The sequence below is a fragment of the Elaeis guineensis genome, chromosome 6 (assembly GCF_000442705.2).
Source record: "Elaeis guineensis isolate ETL-2024a chromosome 6, EG11, whole genome shotgun sequence".
Lineage (NCBI taxonomy): Eukaryota > Viridiplantae > Streptophyta > Magnoliopsida > Arecales > Arecaceae > Elaeis > Elaeis guineensis.
Genome location: NC_025998.2, coordinates 99,109,496 through 99,124,040, shown reverse-complemented (window position 1 = coordinate 99,124,040; position 14,545 = coordinate 99,109,496). Strand labels below are relative to the sequence as shown.

The window sequence follows — 14,545 nt, the reverse complement described above, 5'->3', positions numbered from 1 at the left end:
CATATCATTTGATCGTGAACTCATTTAAGGACTAAACGATATATCCTTCTATATCGAATCAAATAGTCTTAAGGACTTCATCACATAACAGGAGTTCAAAATGAGATGTACACAGTAATAAAAAAATCAAATAATATTTATTAATTTAATAATTTATATACAATTACAATGATAAGTACAACCGTCAACAAGCTGATGATTGGCTTTGAGACATAATTCCCAACAGTTGTATGCCATATGGGTTGGTTGTCCTCTTAATCAAGGAGTGTGATGATACTGGTATGGCATACAGGTGAGATGTAGGGATACATCGTCACTGAACAAGTGACTTACCTATTGAGCGTTCTGCTGTCAAGAGCTGCTCGTGAAACATATGGCTATAAGTATCCTTTAGATCTGAGATCACTATAGTAACTTGCAAGCAACTCACTGTGTTTTGGTGCCGGACTATCTAGATTTCTATTACTGTGATGGAAGGCTACTGGGTACAGTTAAGTACTTAGAAAGTCTGTGTGTGGATCAAGATGGGATTGACTCCTTCAGATTATTGGAGTCAATGTATCACTGTATTTTAATTTAGCAAAGCCTTGGTTAGAAAAATCTATGAGATGGATTTGAAAGGTTGAAGTATAATGTGAATGAAGCAATCTCGGTTTACAGTTAACCTGAGACTATCCTAGAGTATTCAGGGTCAAAAGGATGAATTATGCAGTACCATGTGTATGGGTTCTGAAATATTTTTTTATGATAATTTAACCTATTTAGATATTGAAAATCATTGCTAGATAATATCTCGATTAGTGTAGAAATTAATTCCTATGCTACCAGCTTAGTGTTTGAACTTATGGAGTTACGCACACAAGTCAGATACAGTAGGAAAGAATTGGCCTATGTTTATATGTCTAATTTGAAAGTACTTGACTTGATTGAACATATAAGTTAACTTGATTGAGAATTAAGTTATGGATCAAACGAGATTGAATAGTTGACTATGTCTAGCTAGCACTACACGAGATTCTGGTTTGATCTCGAAGATGAACAGTTTTTGATCTATGATCCATGGAGTATATGAAAGATTAAATTTAAGTATTGATTAATTTTAGATTAGATTTAAATTAATTAGTCTTAATTTGATCTAAAATCTAAGTTAGATTTGGTATAAAAATCCTAAAGAGTTTGGAATTGACAGTCTTTCGAAATTATTTCAAACCAGCTTCGAATTGAATTCGAATCGGTTCCATTTTTGATAAGATATGAGTATTTCTACTTGCACTAAGATTTTCTTCTATTATGGGCCAACCAACACCTAGAGCTTTGCTCATTTGGGGTGTCGCATGTGGGTGAGGGAATGGGTGCAAATTGATTGTCATATGTGATGGCAATTCTATCTCATGTAGGAATCCTTCTTTCATGAGTATTGGATTGATTCAAATTAGATTTGAGTTAGAACTTCTATACTTATTGGATTATAAAAATTATTTATAAATATAGAGAGTCTCTATCTATGGATGCATAGCAAATAAATCAGATTGAGAGAAGAGAGAAAGAGAGAGAGGTGTGAGAAGAGAGAGAAGTCCCTTCTTCCCCCTTGGCCTGTCTCCTTGTTGCCGTCCCTCTTCCCTTGGGGGTGGATCCTATTTGGATATCCCATCTGCTAGTGTGAGGTATCACACCAGTACATCTCCTCTCTTATTTGATTGGATTACGAAGGCAATTGGATTGGAGTTCATCCTGCTTTTCTGCGGTATTTGACATGCATACGAAGTAGAGAGTCTACACATTCAGGTCTCGGTGAAAGATTATATTAGATTATTTAAGATTTGATCTTTGATTCCACTGCTAATCAGATAAAAATTTGATCCTTAATCATATAGATGAATAAAAAAAATTTTAGATGCATCCTAGGCCTTCCAAGCAGAAACAGTTTCTTTCCCTTCAAAGGATACTCTGGATCAGACACAATAGTTATAGAAGGTCGAGTTCATGTCTTTGATTAAACCAAATGGATCTTGATTGAGGCTCAATGGTTGAGCTTGAGTCATTAGGCTGATTAGATCACTAAGTGACTTAGGTTGACCCATGTCATTAAGGTTAATCAGTATGTCTGATTTAGGTTCCCTGGACCGACTTATCTCTAGTCCTTCTCATGACTTGGTGAAGTCAGTGGAAGGATTGACGACTTGTCGATTGGACCAGCTAGTCTCTAGTCCTTTACATGACTTGGTGAAGTTAGTGGGAGGATTTATGACTTATAGATCAACTGATTACTTCTAAAATATATTAACCAAATTTTTTAAATTATTAGGTCTATAAAATGAGTTAGTTATGGAGATAATTAGATCATAACCTCCCATTAAGACACATGATAATGCATCCAATATTCTAAATAGATATTGGAGGCACCATACACCTGGTATCTATTGGATATTGGACTTATCATTCATCATATAACCATCTTATTGTGTCCTTCAGATCAATGGTTAGGTTGGCCGAGCCACACTCGGATTTGGGCATTCGTTTGCTGCATGCACTTCATATAGTCATATTAATGGTTGGACCTAATCGAATTTTTCAATGGAGATGCCACACGCCTGCTGAAGAGATATCTAGGGTAAAATTTGATTGCTAGAAATTATTTAAAAAAATAATTGATTAGAAACTTATCTATAGATGCACTAGGGTTGGCCAAGCTACACTCGGGTCCAAATGCAGTTTGTGTGGATTCTAATATCTGCTAAGGAATTAAAGTAATTCTTCGAATTGGAAGTAGAGGCTATCAATTCATATAAAATAGTGAAAGAATTTTTAGACTAAAGTCCAAGTCTTTAGGCTTAAAATAGTTTATATACTGATAGATCAATTGTTCTTTTTTTAGAAATGGTTAGAAAATTATTGCTCTGTTCACTATTAGACAGTGACAATATTTGTAGGGTTATGATGGTACAATTGAAGCATGGATTTCAAAAAATTTATACTAAAAAATCTTAAACATTAAACCCTATATCAGGACCTCCTTGATGATTAACAATCATATGAAATATTTTCATAGCATAATTGAAGGTATAGAGGAATATCTGTAATGCTTATTCCAAAACTCTAATAGAACCTCCACCAGGCGCCCATGTGTTCGCTCTCCAACGGTGATTCACACAGGGCTTTGATCAAGACACTAACTCCTTAAGAAGGTTCCTCCCTCTAAATTCTTTCTCTAAGAACTTTTTTGGGCAGCAAAACATCAGGGCTTCTTTCCTCTCTTCCTAGCCTTCCTATCTCTACCTTTCTTGTTTCCTTGTCTTCCTTATATCTCTTTGTAGATCTTTGTCCTAAAATTAGACTTGTTCTTACTATTTTAAGACTTGTTCTAACAAAGAAAGAAATAAAATAATTGGACAAGGGGGGAGACTTATGTAAAAAGGAAGAGATTAGGATTTTTCGAATGAATCTGAACCCCGACATGCATCCCCTTTTATATTTAGAGATCGGACGCTTATCCAATCATCTCACACCCTTCCAAGCAATTTCTCATACCCATTCTCACACCATTCCACCCTTCACATGTCAATCCAAGCCTGATCTTTTACATGAAAGCATCAGAATTAATTCCAAGAGTTGCTTCATGTAGAAGGACTCTTCGAAAAAAATTCTGTGATGTTTCTCTGAAGGGTTATGCAATTTTTTTAATTGGTGCCTCACTTCTCTACCCTTGATCAGTGCACAAAGCCATCCAATGGTCCACAAGGGAGGCATTAATCAGAAGTAGGGATGAAAAAAAATTGGAGATGAATTGGAGTGAATTAATTTTAAGAGACCTTAACCACTTGGACTCTTGGTCCAAGTGGTACCAATCTTGATAGGGGCGACTAAGGTTTTGATAAGATCAAGTCTAACTTGATCAAATCCAACCCATTCAACCAAAATTTCGAAGCCAACTTAAAATTCCACAACCCATATAATTTTTTGTATGAAACATAAAAAGATAGGCTAGGAAAGGGGCATCCCATCTCATGGGATGCCAATCTGAATTCTGCGCACACCAACTAACTCTTCCATGCGACAAAAAAATATTTTGTAAATGTAGAAGCCTGATTTTATGCACCAACAATCTTGACTCAATCAGCTAAGGGTTAACCCAATTTGAAATAAAAATTGATTTGTGTTTAATTAGATTTATGATGCGTAGTCGTTGATAGCACCACAAATAACTCTACTCACTACGTAGGTAGGATGAGTCGAGATCGTATCCTCAGGGACCTTGGGCTAAGTTGAGATTGCAAAATAAAAGAAAAAAGCGTTGTTTATGATTTAGAAAATAAATTATCTTAAAATTGATGTAATAAGAAAATAAAGAGCTCGGGAGTTTTGAATTAATTTTGTACTAGCAGAGTTGTATCTCTTTTTTTTAATTAAATTGATGTGATTAATCTTAAGAAAAATATCTATCTTTCCTCGGCACGCCCCATACCTGTAGATCACGGTGCGTCTCCGAAAAGTACTAGGTAAACAACTCTTCTTTTCTCGGCACGCCCCGTACCCATAGATTACGGTGCGTCTCCGGAAAGTAAAAATTATTCCTAATATTAATCTAACAGGAAAGCATAAATAAAAGCATATGAAAGAGAGCAAATAAAGAACTCATGACAATTTAAATAAAAAGCATAATCTTTATTGCATATAAAGAAATACAAGAAAGTTTAGAACAATAAACCCGCTCTGTGTCGTTACAAAGTTTCTTCTCCACTCCCGAGACTGCTAGCCTAGCTGCTTATGAAGTAGTCCCTTTTTTTTCCTCTATGCAAGGCTTTAGAAGAATTTTTGGGATACTCTCAAATAGAAGTACAAGAGCCTTTTTATAGGTGTTAGGAGGAAGGAGTTTAACATGATTTTTCGATATGGGACTAAAAAAATACTAAAGACCATGCGTCCGAATGCCGCACCCGCATCCGCGTCCGCCTGCATGTCGTCCGCCCCATGTCCGTGCGTTCACGCGTCACCTGCACTGCCGCGATCCATGCTTGCCCGCGTCTGTCCTGCGTCCGCCCCGCGTCCGTGCGTTCATGCACGGACCCACACACTCACGTGCTCGCGCGTGCTGTGCTGCTCGCCCAGGAACAGCATGAATGAACTTCACGCTACCTTTTTTATTCCACTTCCAAAAAGAAACTTTTGTTTCTTCATAATGACATCTATATCCTTTTTAGATTCCTTGCATAGTATCTTCATTTTCTATAATACCGATGCGTCTTTCTTTTATTTTAATTTTATTTTAAGTCCAATTTTCTTCAAACTTGAGTCTTTTTGATCTATGAATCGGACTCTTTGTATCGGCGATCACCTTTCCTGTAAAACATAAAAAAAATATCAAAATCTTAATAAATAAGATAAATTAAATATAATTTTTTGCTTTAAAATATTTAAATTAAGTGTTTATCACACCCCCCAACTTGAATTTTGCTCATCCTCGAGTAAAATAGATATATCAGCATTGTGTACCGACTTGATTTTGAATAAAAAGTTAGGTTAGGCATCCCAAAAGGTAGGTGATACTTGGTCAGACCATTAAAGAGATACTTCTTTGGATTATAAATTTGACCCAATTAGTGGCTGAGTATTAACTAAAGAAATTTCAAGAGCTTTTCTTTCACCAACTCCCCACTTTACTCTTTAAATCCTCTAACTTAATGGGAAAGAGGTTTATTATATATATATATATATATATATATATATATATATATATATATATATATATATATTTTAACATTGCCTATCTTTTTACGCGAACCACAATACTTACTTAGGCGAAAGGGCCCGGTTACTTAGTAGGAAACCAATGTTGTTTTTTTTTTTTTTTTTTTTTTTTTTTTTTTTTACATACCTCGACCTTTCTACCCAATTTCTCATGAAGCAGATTCTTTATTGAGATCAGTAAGAAGAGGGTTGTAGAATCACTCCAAAAATTTGGTCTAGTCTAAACCCTACCATTCATTGGGTTTTCTTAATAATTTATTCCTCAGTATCTCTAAAATTATCTTGACCATTAATCATTCATTGTTTAGGATGCCTAATTGACTCTTAATCAAAATAAAATTTGGATACACAAAACTAATTATTTCTGACCATACTCGAGGATTTGATTACTTTCCTCCCCCCCAACTTAATCTACATTGTCCTCAATGGAGTAGGAAAGCAAAGAAAATAAAAGGAGAGAGTGCACCTGGGATAATTTTGCTTCGGAAGTTGAAGATAGGCTCTTATTCTAAATTCTTGCAGCTGCGGTAAAGTAAAAAATATGAAATCATTAGGTTGCCTCCCAACAAGCGCTAAGTTTTACGTCTTCAGCCAGACTGAATTGAGTATTATGATGGTTTTGGATCCACTAAATCAACAGATTCAATTAATTCTCCATCACTAATTCCATCTATGTAAGGTTTCAATCGCTGACCGTTCACTTTAAAAGTGTTCCCCTGTTTAGGATTTTTGAGTTCTATAGCTCTATGAAGAAATACCTGAGTTACAATGAAAGGTCCGTCCCAACGTGAGCGAAGTTTTTCAGGAAATAGACGCAACCTAGAATTGAAGAGCCAAACTTTTTGATTGGGCTCGAATATTTTTCGTGCAATGAATTTATCGTGGTATGCTTTAGTTCGAGCCTTATAAATTCTGGCACTCTCATACGCTTCATTACGTAGCTCTTCAAGTTCATTTAGTTAAAGTCTCCTATTGAAACCTGCATTTTTCATATCAAAGTTAAATTATCGTATGGCCCAAAATGCACGATGTTCCAATTCCACCGGCAGATGACAAGCTTTTTCAAATACAAGTCGATAAGGAGACATTCCTATGGGTGTTTTAAAAGCAGTACGGTAAGCCCATAATGCATCATCCAAGCGTGCTGACCAGTCTTTTCTATCGAGTCTTACCATTTTTTCAAGAATATGCTTGATCTCTCTATTGGAGACCTCAACTTGACCACTTGTCTGGGGGTGATAAGGTGTGGCAACTTTATGAGTTATTCCATATTTTTTTATTAGCATGTCGAAGTGCTTATTCGTGAAGTGTGTACCCCCATCACTAATTATGGCTCTTGGGTATCCAAATCGACTAAAGATGTTATGCTGAATGAACTTGATCTCGACTTTGTAATCATTGGTTCGGGTTGCCATAGCCTCTATCCATTTTGATACGTAGTCCACTGCTACCAAAATATACTCGAATCCAAATGAGGAGGGAAAGGGTCCCATGAAATCAATTCCCCAAACATCAAAAATTTCTACAACAAGAATAGGGGACAGGGGCATCATATCTTTTCTTGAAATATTTTCTATTTGCTGGCATCGCAAGCAATTATGGCCAAATTCATGTGAATCTTTGAATAGTATCGGCCAATAAAATCCACTCTGCAACACCTTTGCTGCAGTTTTTCTTCCATTAAAATATCCCCCACATGCTAACGAGTGGCAGAAAGTAAGAATACCTTGGACTTCACACTCGGGGACACAACGTCGGATTACTTGATCTGGGCAATATTTGAACAATTCTGGTTCTTCCCAGAAATAGTACTTGGGAGAAAAATCTATTTTTCTCTTGTTGGGTCCAGTGAGATAGGATTTGTCCCACTGCCAAGTAATTGACTATATGAGCGAACCAGGGAAGATCAGTGGAAGAGATTGAAAAGAGTTGTTCATCCGAAAACCTATCTTTAATCCTTTCTTTATTGTATTCTACCAGGATCCTAGAAATATGATCTGCTACCAAGTTTTCGGAGCCCTTTTTGTCTAAAATTTCTAAATCAAATTCTTGTAATAGAAGGATCCATCTAATCAGCCTAGGTTTTGTATCTTTTTTGGATAGCAGATGTTTCAGTGCTGCATGATCGGAGTATACTAGGACCTTGGAGCCCAAAAGGTATGATCTAAATTTATCTAGGGCAAACACAACAGCGAGTAACTCCTTTTCAGTCGTGGTGTAATTCAATTGAGCATCTGAAAGAGTTTTACTTGCATAATAAATTACATGAGGTTCTCGATTAAATCTTTGCCCAAAGACTGCCCCTATAGCATAATCAGAAGCATCACACATGATTTCAAATGGTAGGGTCCAATCCGGAGATTTTATGATTGGTGCAGTGGTTAAAGCAGTTTTGAGTTTATTATAAGCAGTTAGGCACTCTTCATTAAAATCAAAAGAATTTTCCTTGGCAAGCAAGTTGCACAAGGGTCCTGATATCTTGCTGAAATCCTTAATGAAGCGCCTATAGAAACCTGCATGGCCTAAAAAGGATCGCACCTGTTTAACCGAGGTTGGGGGAGGCAATTTCAAGATTACTTCAACCTTTGCTTTATCTACTTCAATCCCCCGCTTGGATACAATATGTCCAAGCACGATTCCTTCACGAACCATAAAATGGCTCTTCTCCCAACTTAAAACTAAATTTGTCTCTATACATCGTTGAAGAACCTTGGCTAGGTTCTGAAGACAATCATCAAAGGTAGAGCCAAATACTGAAAAATCATCCACGAAGACTTCTAAAAATTTATTTACCATATCAGAAAAGATGGCCAAAATGCACCATTGAAAAGTGGCTGGTGCATTGCAGAGACCGAATGGCATACGTCTAAATGCAAATGTTCCATAAGGGCATGTGAAGGTAGTCTTTTCTTGATCAGCAGGAAATACCGGGATCTGATTATATCCCGAATATCCATCTAGAAAATAGAAAAAACTTTATCCTGCTAGCCGTTCTAAAATTTGGTCAATAAAAGGCAAAGGAAAATGATCTTTTCTAGTAACGGCATTCAACTTTCAGTAGTCCACACATACTCGCCAACCAGTTGTTGCACGAGTAGGAATTAACTCACCCTCATCATTCTCTACTACGGTAATACCTGACTTCTTAGGTACTACCTGGGTTGGACTAACCCATTGGCTATCCAAAATTGGGTAGATAATTCCAGCATCTAGCCATTTCACTACTTCCTTTTTCACGACTTCCCGCATATTCGGATTCAATCTTCGTTGCATGTCCCTATGTGGTTTTGTCTCAACCTCGTAGTGAATATGATGCATGCAAACAGAAGGATCTATACCCTTCAAATCGACAATTGACCACCCTATAGCCTCTTTATGCTTTTTGAGTACCCCGACAAGTTTGTCTTCCTGGTCGTTGGTTAGGTCAGATGCAATGATCACTGGAAGGGTGTCATTGGATCCAAGAAATGAATATTTCAGCATGGCAGGAAGAGGCTTTAGCTCTAGAGTAGGTGGTGCTTCTAAGGATGGTACCAAAGGGCTTGATTGAATTGGTAATTGCTCGTACTTTACAGTCCAAGGGAGATTGGTGCTAAAATTGGGAGGTTCTACCAAAGCATGTATTTCTTCAGTGTATCCATTAATATCAAAATTATCCATTCCAAAATGTGTTAGACATGCCTGTAAAGGATCTGAGTTGAGCAAGGCAGGAGCTTTATCTTCTATAACTTCTTCTAACAAGTTGATCTCATTATGGTCGTACACAAGTGGTCCCAAAGATGCATTGAAAATATTCAACCTTAGCTTCTTATTTCTGAAAGATACATCCATAACTCCGGTTCTACAATTTATACAAGCATTAGCGGTTGCTAAGAAGGGTCTACCTAGGATGATTGGTATTTGGTTGGGGTTGCTGCCAGATTCCATATCCAGCACAAGAAAGTCAACAGGAAAGTAAAATTCATCTATTTTCACCAATACGTCTTCCAGCATTCCACGGGGTACCTTAATGGATCAGTCTGCTAGTTGTAAGGTCACTGTCGTGGGTTTTAACTCTCCAAATCCAAATAGGTCATATACAGAGCTCGAGAGGAGGTTGACACTTGCACCCAAGTCTAATAATGCCTTCTTAATCGTGAGGTCCCCTATGACACAAGAAATAATTGGGGTACCTGGATCTTTCAGTTTGGGTGGGGCAATTTGCTGGAAAATTGAGCTAGCCTACTCAGTTAGGTGGACTTTTCTTGGTATTTGTGCCTTTGATTTTTGTTTCTGTGTACACAGATCCTTTAGAAATTTAGCATAGGTTGGAACTTGCTTAATGGCATCGAGAAGAGGTAAGTTTATCTGAACCTGTTTAAACAGTTCCAACATTTCATTCATTTTTATACCCTTCTTATCAAGAGGCAGAGAGGATTCTAAAGCACTGGGAAATGGAGCTTTAGGTGCAGGTGCTGGGTTAATAGGTTCTTTCTTCTCTTCAAGTTTCTTCTTTTCTGTTGTAGCTGAAATTGGTTGCTCTTGTTGTTGGATTACTTCAGGTTGATTTAAGATTTTTTCGCTTCTTAGGGTCATAATCGATTTGGCATGTTCGAAAAAAGTTTCAGGACCAATAGAGCTTTCAGCCATGTACTGTCTTTTTGGATTATTAATAAGCTGACTGGGTAATTTGCCTTCTTCCCTCCTACTGAAAGCTGTTGCTAGCTGACCTGTCTGGGTCTCTAGCTTTGCTATTGATTGCGTATGAGAGTGAAGGAGTTGGGTATTCATTTCTAGTCTTTTAAGTGCTTGCAGTACCTTTTCTTCGAAACTCGAGCTATGAGTACTCGGAGTGGGTTGAGGAGGGTTCTGGTATTATAGCTGGGATGGATGCCTATAAGTCGCATCCGGATAACCTGATCTTTGTTGCACTGGAGGAACCACTGGTTGTGATTTCCATGAGAAATTCGGATGGTTTCTCCATCCTAGATTGTACGTACTAGAATAGGGGTTGTTCTCTGATCTATGAGTAGTTTGGGCTTGATGGACTTGTTCTTGTACATATTCAGAAAACTGTGGTGCAACCAGACAATCATTCCCACAATGAGTGGGGCTCGAACATAATGCATATATATCTTGTATCTGACGGGATGGAGAAGGTGACTGTCCTATACTTAATAATCGATCTAACTTTTGGGACAATTCATCTACCTTATGATGGATATCTATGGCATTTCCTACTTCATATATTCTACCTCTTTTTGGATTTAACATTGGTTTATCTCTAATAGAGGCAGACATATGATGTAATGAATTTTCACTTAAAATTTCAAATAGTTGCCATGCCTTATTTTCATTTTTCAGCATGAATGTCCCACCGCATGATGCATCGACTATTTGTCGATGTCTTTCAGATAGCCCATCATAAAAATATTGGATTAATTGCCACTTGGGTACAGCATGATGGGGATATTTTCTAATAAGGTCCTTTAATCTCTCCCATGTTTCATGAAATATTTCTCCATCTAATTGGGAAAAACTAGTTATGGCTTTCCTTATTTGATTAGTTTTTCCTATGAAAAAATATTTCTTGAGAAACTCTCCTTGCAGCTGGTCCCAGGTTGATATAGTCATGGAATCCAAAGTATGTAGCCAGTATTTGGCTTTGTCCTTAAGTGAGAAAGGGAATAATTTTAACCTAAGAGCATCATCGGAGAAGTTGTGAATTTTGACAGTTGAGCATATCTCAAGAAATTCTTCAAGATGTTTATAAGGGTCCTTATTACTAAGTCCATAAAATGAAGGTAACATTTGGATTATACTGGACTTAATTTCATATTGGGTGGCCTCCACAGGGGGCACTTGAATACAAGGAGAGTAAGTATATGTGGAAGGAGTAAAGTACTCCTTCAATTACCTGGGTGGATCATTCTCCTGATTTTGGTCCATATTTTTACGTCTGTTGGCTTTAAAGGTTCTTTTTATTTCTGGATCAAAAGGTTGGATTTCTGGTCGTAACGATCTACGGCCAAGCATATACCTTACAATTATACTTTAGAGCAAACACAGAAATTTTTTTTTTATAATATATATTTTTTATAATAAAGTGAGAAAAGAATGAAGAAAATCTAAAGAGAAGAACCTAAGAATCTTAAATCTATGAAAAGGAAGAAATTAGTTAATGTTTAGATGTTAATTGCAATCAACTTAAACAAGCATAGACTCTCTATCCTAAGGTTAACTTAGATCTAGACAGCTCCTAACTTTCAAGACCGCCTTTGAGCACTCCAAGCTCAAGACTGACTAACTGACTCGGCTAGGTAAGCGTAAGATGTGGGAGGTTCCCTGCTCGTTGCTTTCCTTAGACACCAACTGAGTTGGCCAGGTCAGTCAACGGAACCAATTAAAAATCACTTTCTTTAACCACTTGCCATAGACACCAAGCAATTAACCAATCCGCACTCGGTTCAACTCTAGAGCTTTCTTGTCCTATTGAGCTCAAAATTTCTAGGGCTGACGTCTAGTTGATTTTAAAATTAAAGCTTGGTTTAATGCAAAATGAAGGATATGATTTTTGGGCCAAAGAAGGGTGATCAAATCCCCACCTTATCTAGTTAATGGGTTATTGCCCTTAAGATTAATTATGGAGATGCAGTGCAAAGAAACAAGATGTCTAATCAAGTTAGAAATTTTTATATTTGAGGTTACGCTATTTTAGTTAAGTGTTATGAAATGTCAGTGGCTTCTTTTTCTTTTTTTTTTTTTTTAGTTTTACAAGAAAATAAGTTTAGGTGATTAAGTCCAAAAAGCAATAAATCACTAGGCTATAAAAAGTAGCAAATTATTCTAAGCAGAAAAATTTTAAAGATTAAAAAGTAGTAAATTAGTTATGCAAGGTAATTATGTAATTATGCAAATAAGATTATCTAGTTAGAAAGCACTGAAAAAAATTTAAAGCAAGAAATAAAAACTGAAAAGTATATATTTTTAAAAAAAAAAAAAATTTTCAATTTTTTAATTCAACCGTGCCAAGATCCCCGACAACGGCGTCAAAATTTGATGCGTAGTCGTTGATAGCACCAAAAATAACTCTACTCACTACGTAGGTAGGATGAGTCGAGATCGTATCCTCAGGGATCTTGGGCTAAGTTGAGATTGCAAAATAAAAGAAAGAAGCGTTATTTTTGATTTAGAAAATAAATTATCTTAAAATTGATGTAATAAGAAAATAAAGAGCTCGGGAGTTTTGAATTAATTTTGTACTAGCAGAGTTGTATCTCTTTTTTTTAATTAAATTGATGTGATTAATCTTAGAAAAAATACCTATCTTTTCTCGGCACGCCCCGTACCCATAGATCACGGTGCATCTCCGAAAAGTATTAGGTAAACAACTCTTCTTTCCTCGGCACGCCCCGTACCCGTAGATTACGGTGCGTCTCCGGAAAGTAAAAATTATTCCTAATATTAATCTAACAGGAAAGCATAAATAAAAGCATATGAAAGAGAGCAAATAAAGAACTCATGACAATTTAAATAAAAAGCATAATCTTTATTGCATACAAAGAAATACAAGAAAGTTTAGAATAATAAACCCGCTCTGTGTCATTACAAAGTTTCTTCTCCACTCCCGAGACTGCTAGCCTAGCTGCTCATGAAGTAGTCCCTGTTTTTTTCTCTATGCAAGGCTTTAGAAGAATTTCTGGGATACTCTCAAATAGAAGTACAAGAGCCTTTTTATAGGTGTTAGGAGGAAGGAGTTTTACATGATTTTTCGATATGGGACTAAAAAATACTAAAGACCATGCGTCCGAATGCCGCACCCGCATCCGCGTCCGCCTGCATGTCATCCGCCCTGCATCCGTGCGTTCACGTGTTGCCTGCGCTACCGCGATCCATGCTTGCCCGCGTCCGTCCTGCGTCCGCCCCGCGTCCGTGTGTTCACGCACGGACCCACGCGCTCGCACGCGCTGTGCTGCTCGCCCAGGAACAGCATGAATGAACTTCACGCTACCTTTTTTATTCCACTTCCAAAAAGAAACTTTTGTTTCTTCATAATGACATCTATATCCTTTTTGGATTTCTTACATAGTATCTTCATTTTCTATAATATCGGATGCATCTTTCTTTTATTTTAATTTTATTTTAAGTCCAATTTTCTTCAAACTTGAGTCTTTTTGATCTATGAATCGGACTCTTTGTATCGGCGATCACCTTTCCTGTAAAACATAAAAAGAAACATCAAAATTTTAATAAATAAGATAAATTAAATATAATTTTCTATTTTAAAATACTTAAATTAAGTGTTTATCAATTTAATGAGCCCAATCTGCAACCAAATTCGAACCTGATTCAAAACAAGGAGCTAGGATTTGCAACATATGCTAGTATGTTCACCTTGTAAATATGATATAATTCAATTAGACCCCTGATGAATTTTTTTTGTATATAATCCATTGACTTTCATATCTAGCTAGCAGTAGGTCCAGGTGCAAGTTGATCTGATTTGATTAGAATTCAATCTAACCGATTTAGGTCCAATCAAGCTAATCTGATTTTAGCAATTAGCATCCTTTTTAAGTGATGATCGAATTAAACTCTTTAATTCGATCAAACCTACAAGATAAAATTGATATCTAGTAATATATCATGCCTATCTAGAAGATATAAAATTTTGATAGAAATATCAAAAATATCCTTCAGTAATAAGTTACCATGCAATTCGATCATGCGATCAACTTGCATCCCAAATATGACTCTGGATATGAAATGATGTCAAATCTAATATCATATTTATATTTCTCTTAATCTTATAATAATGATT

At 36.5% G+C, this 14,545-nt stretch overlaps 1 non-coding gene across 1 annotated transcript; it reads left to right on the top strand.

Annotated features, from left to right (window-relative positions):
• Nucleotides 1–11,180: 11,180 nt before the first annotated feature.
• On the top strand, nt 11,181–11,286 carry LOC140858972 (small nucleolar RNA R71). Its single transcript, XR_012142374.1, has one exon. It is a non-coding gene; the product is annotated as a small nucleolar RNA R71 (small nucleolar RNA).
• The last annotated feature ends 3,259 nt before the right edge of the window (nt 11,287–14,545 follow it).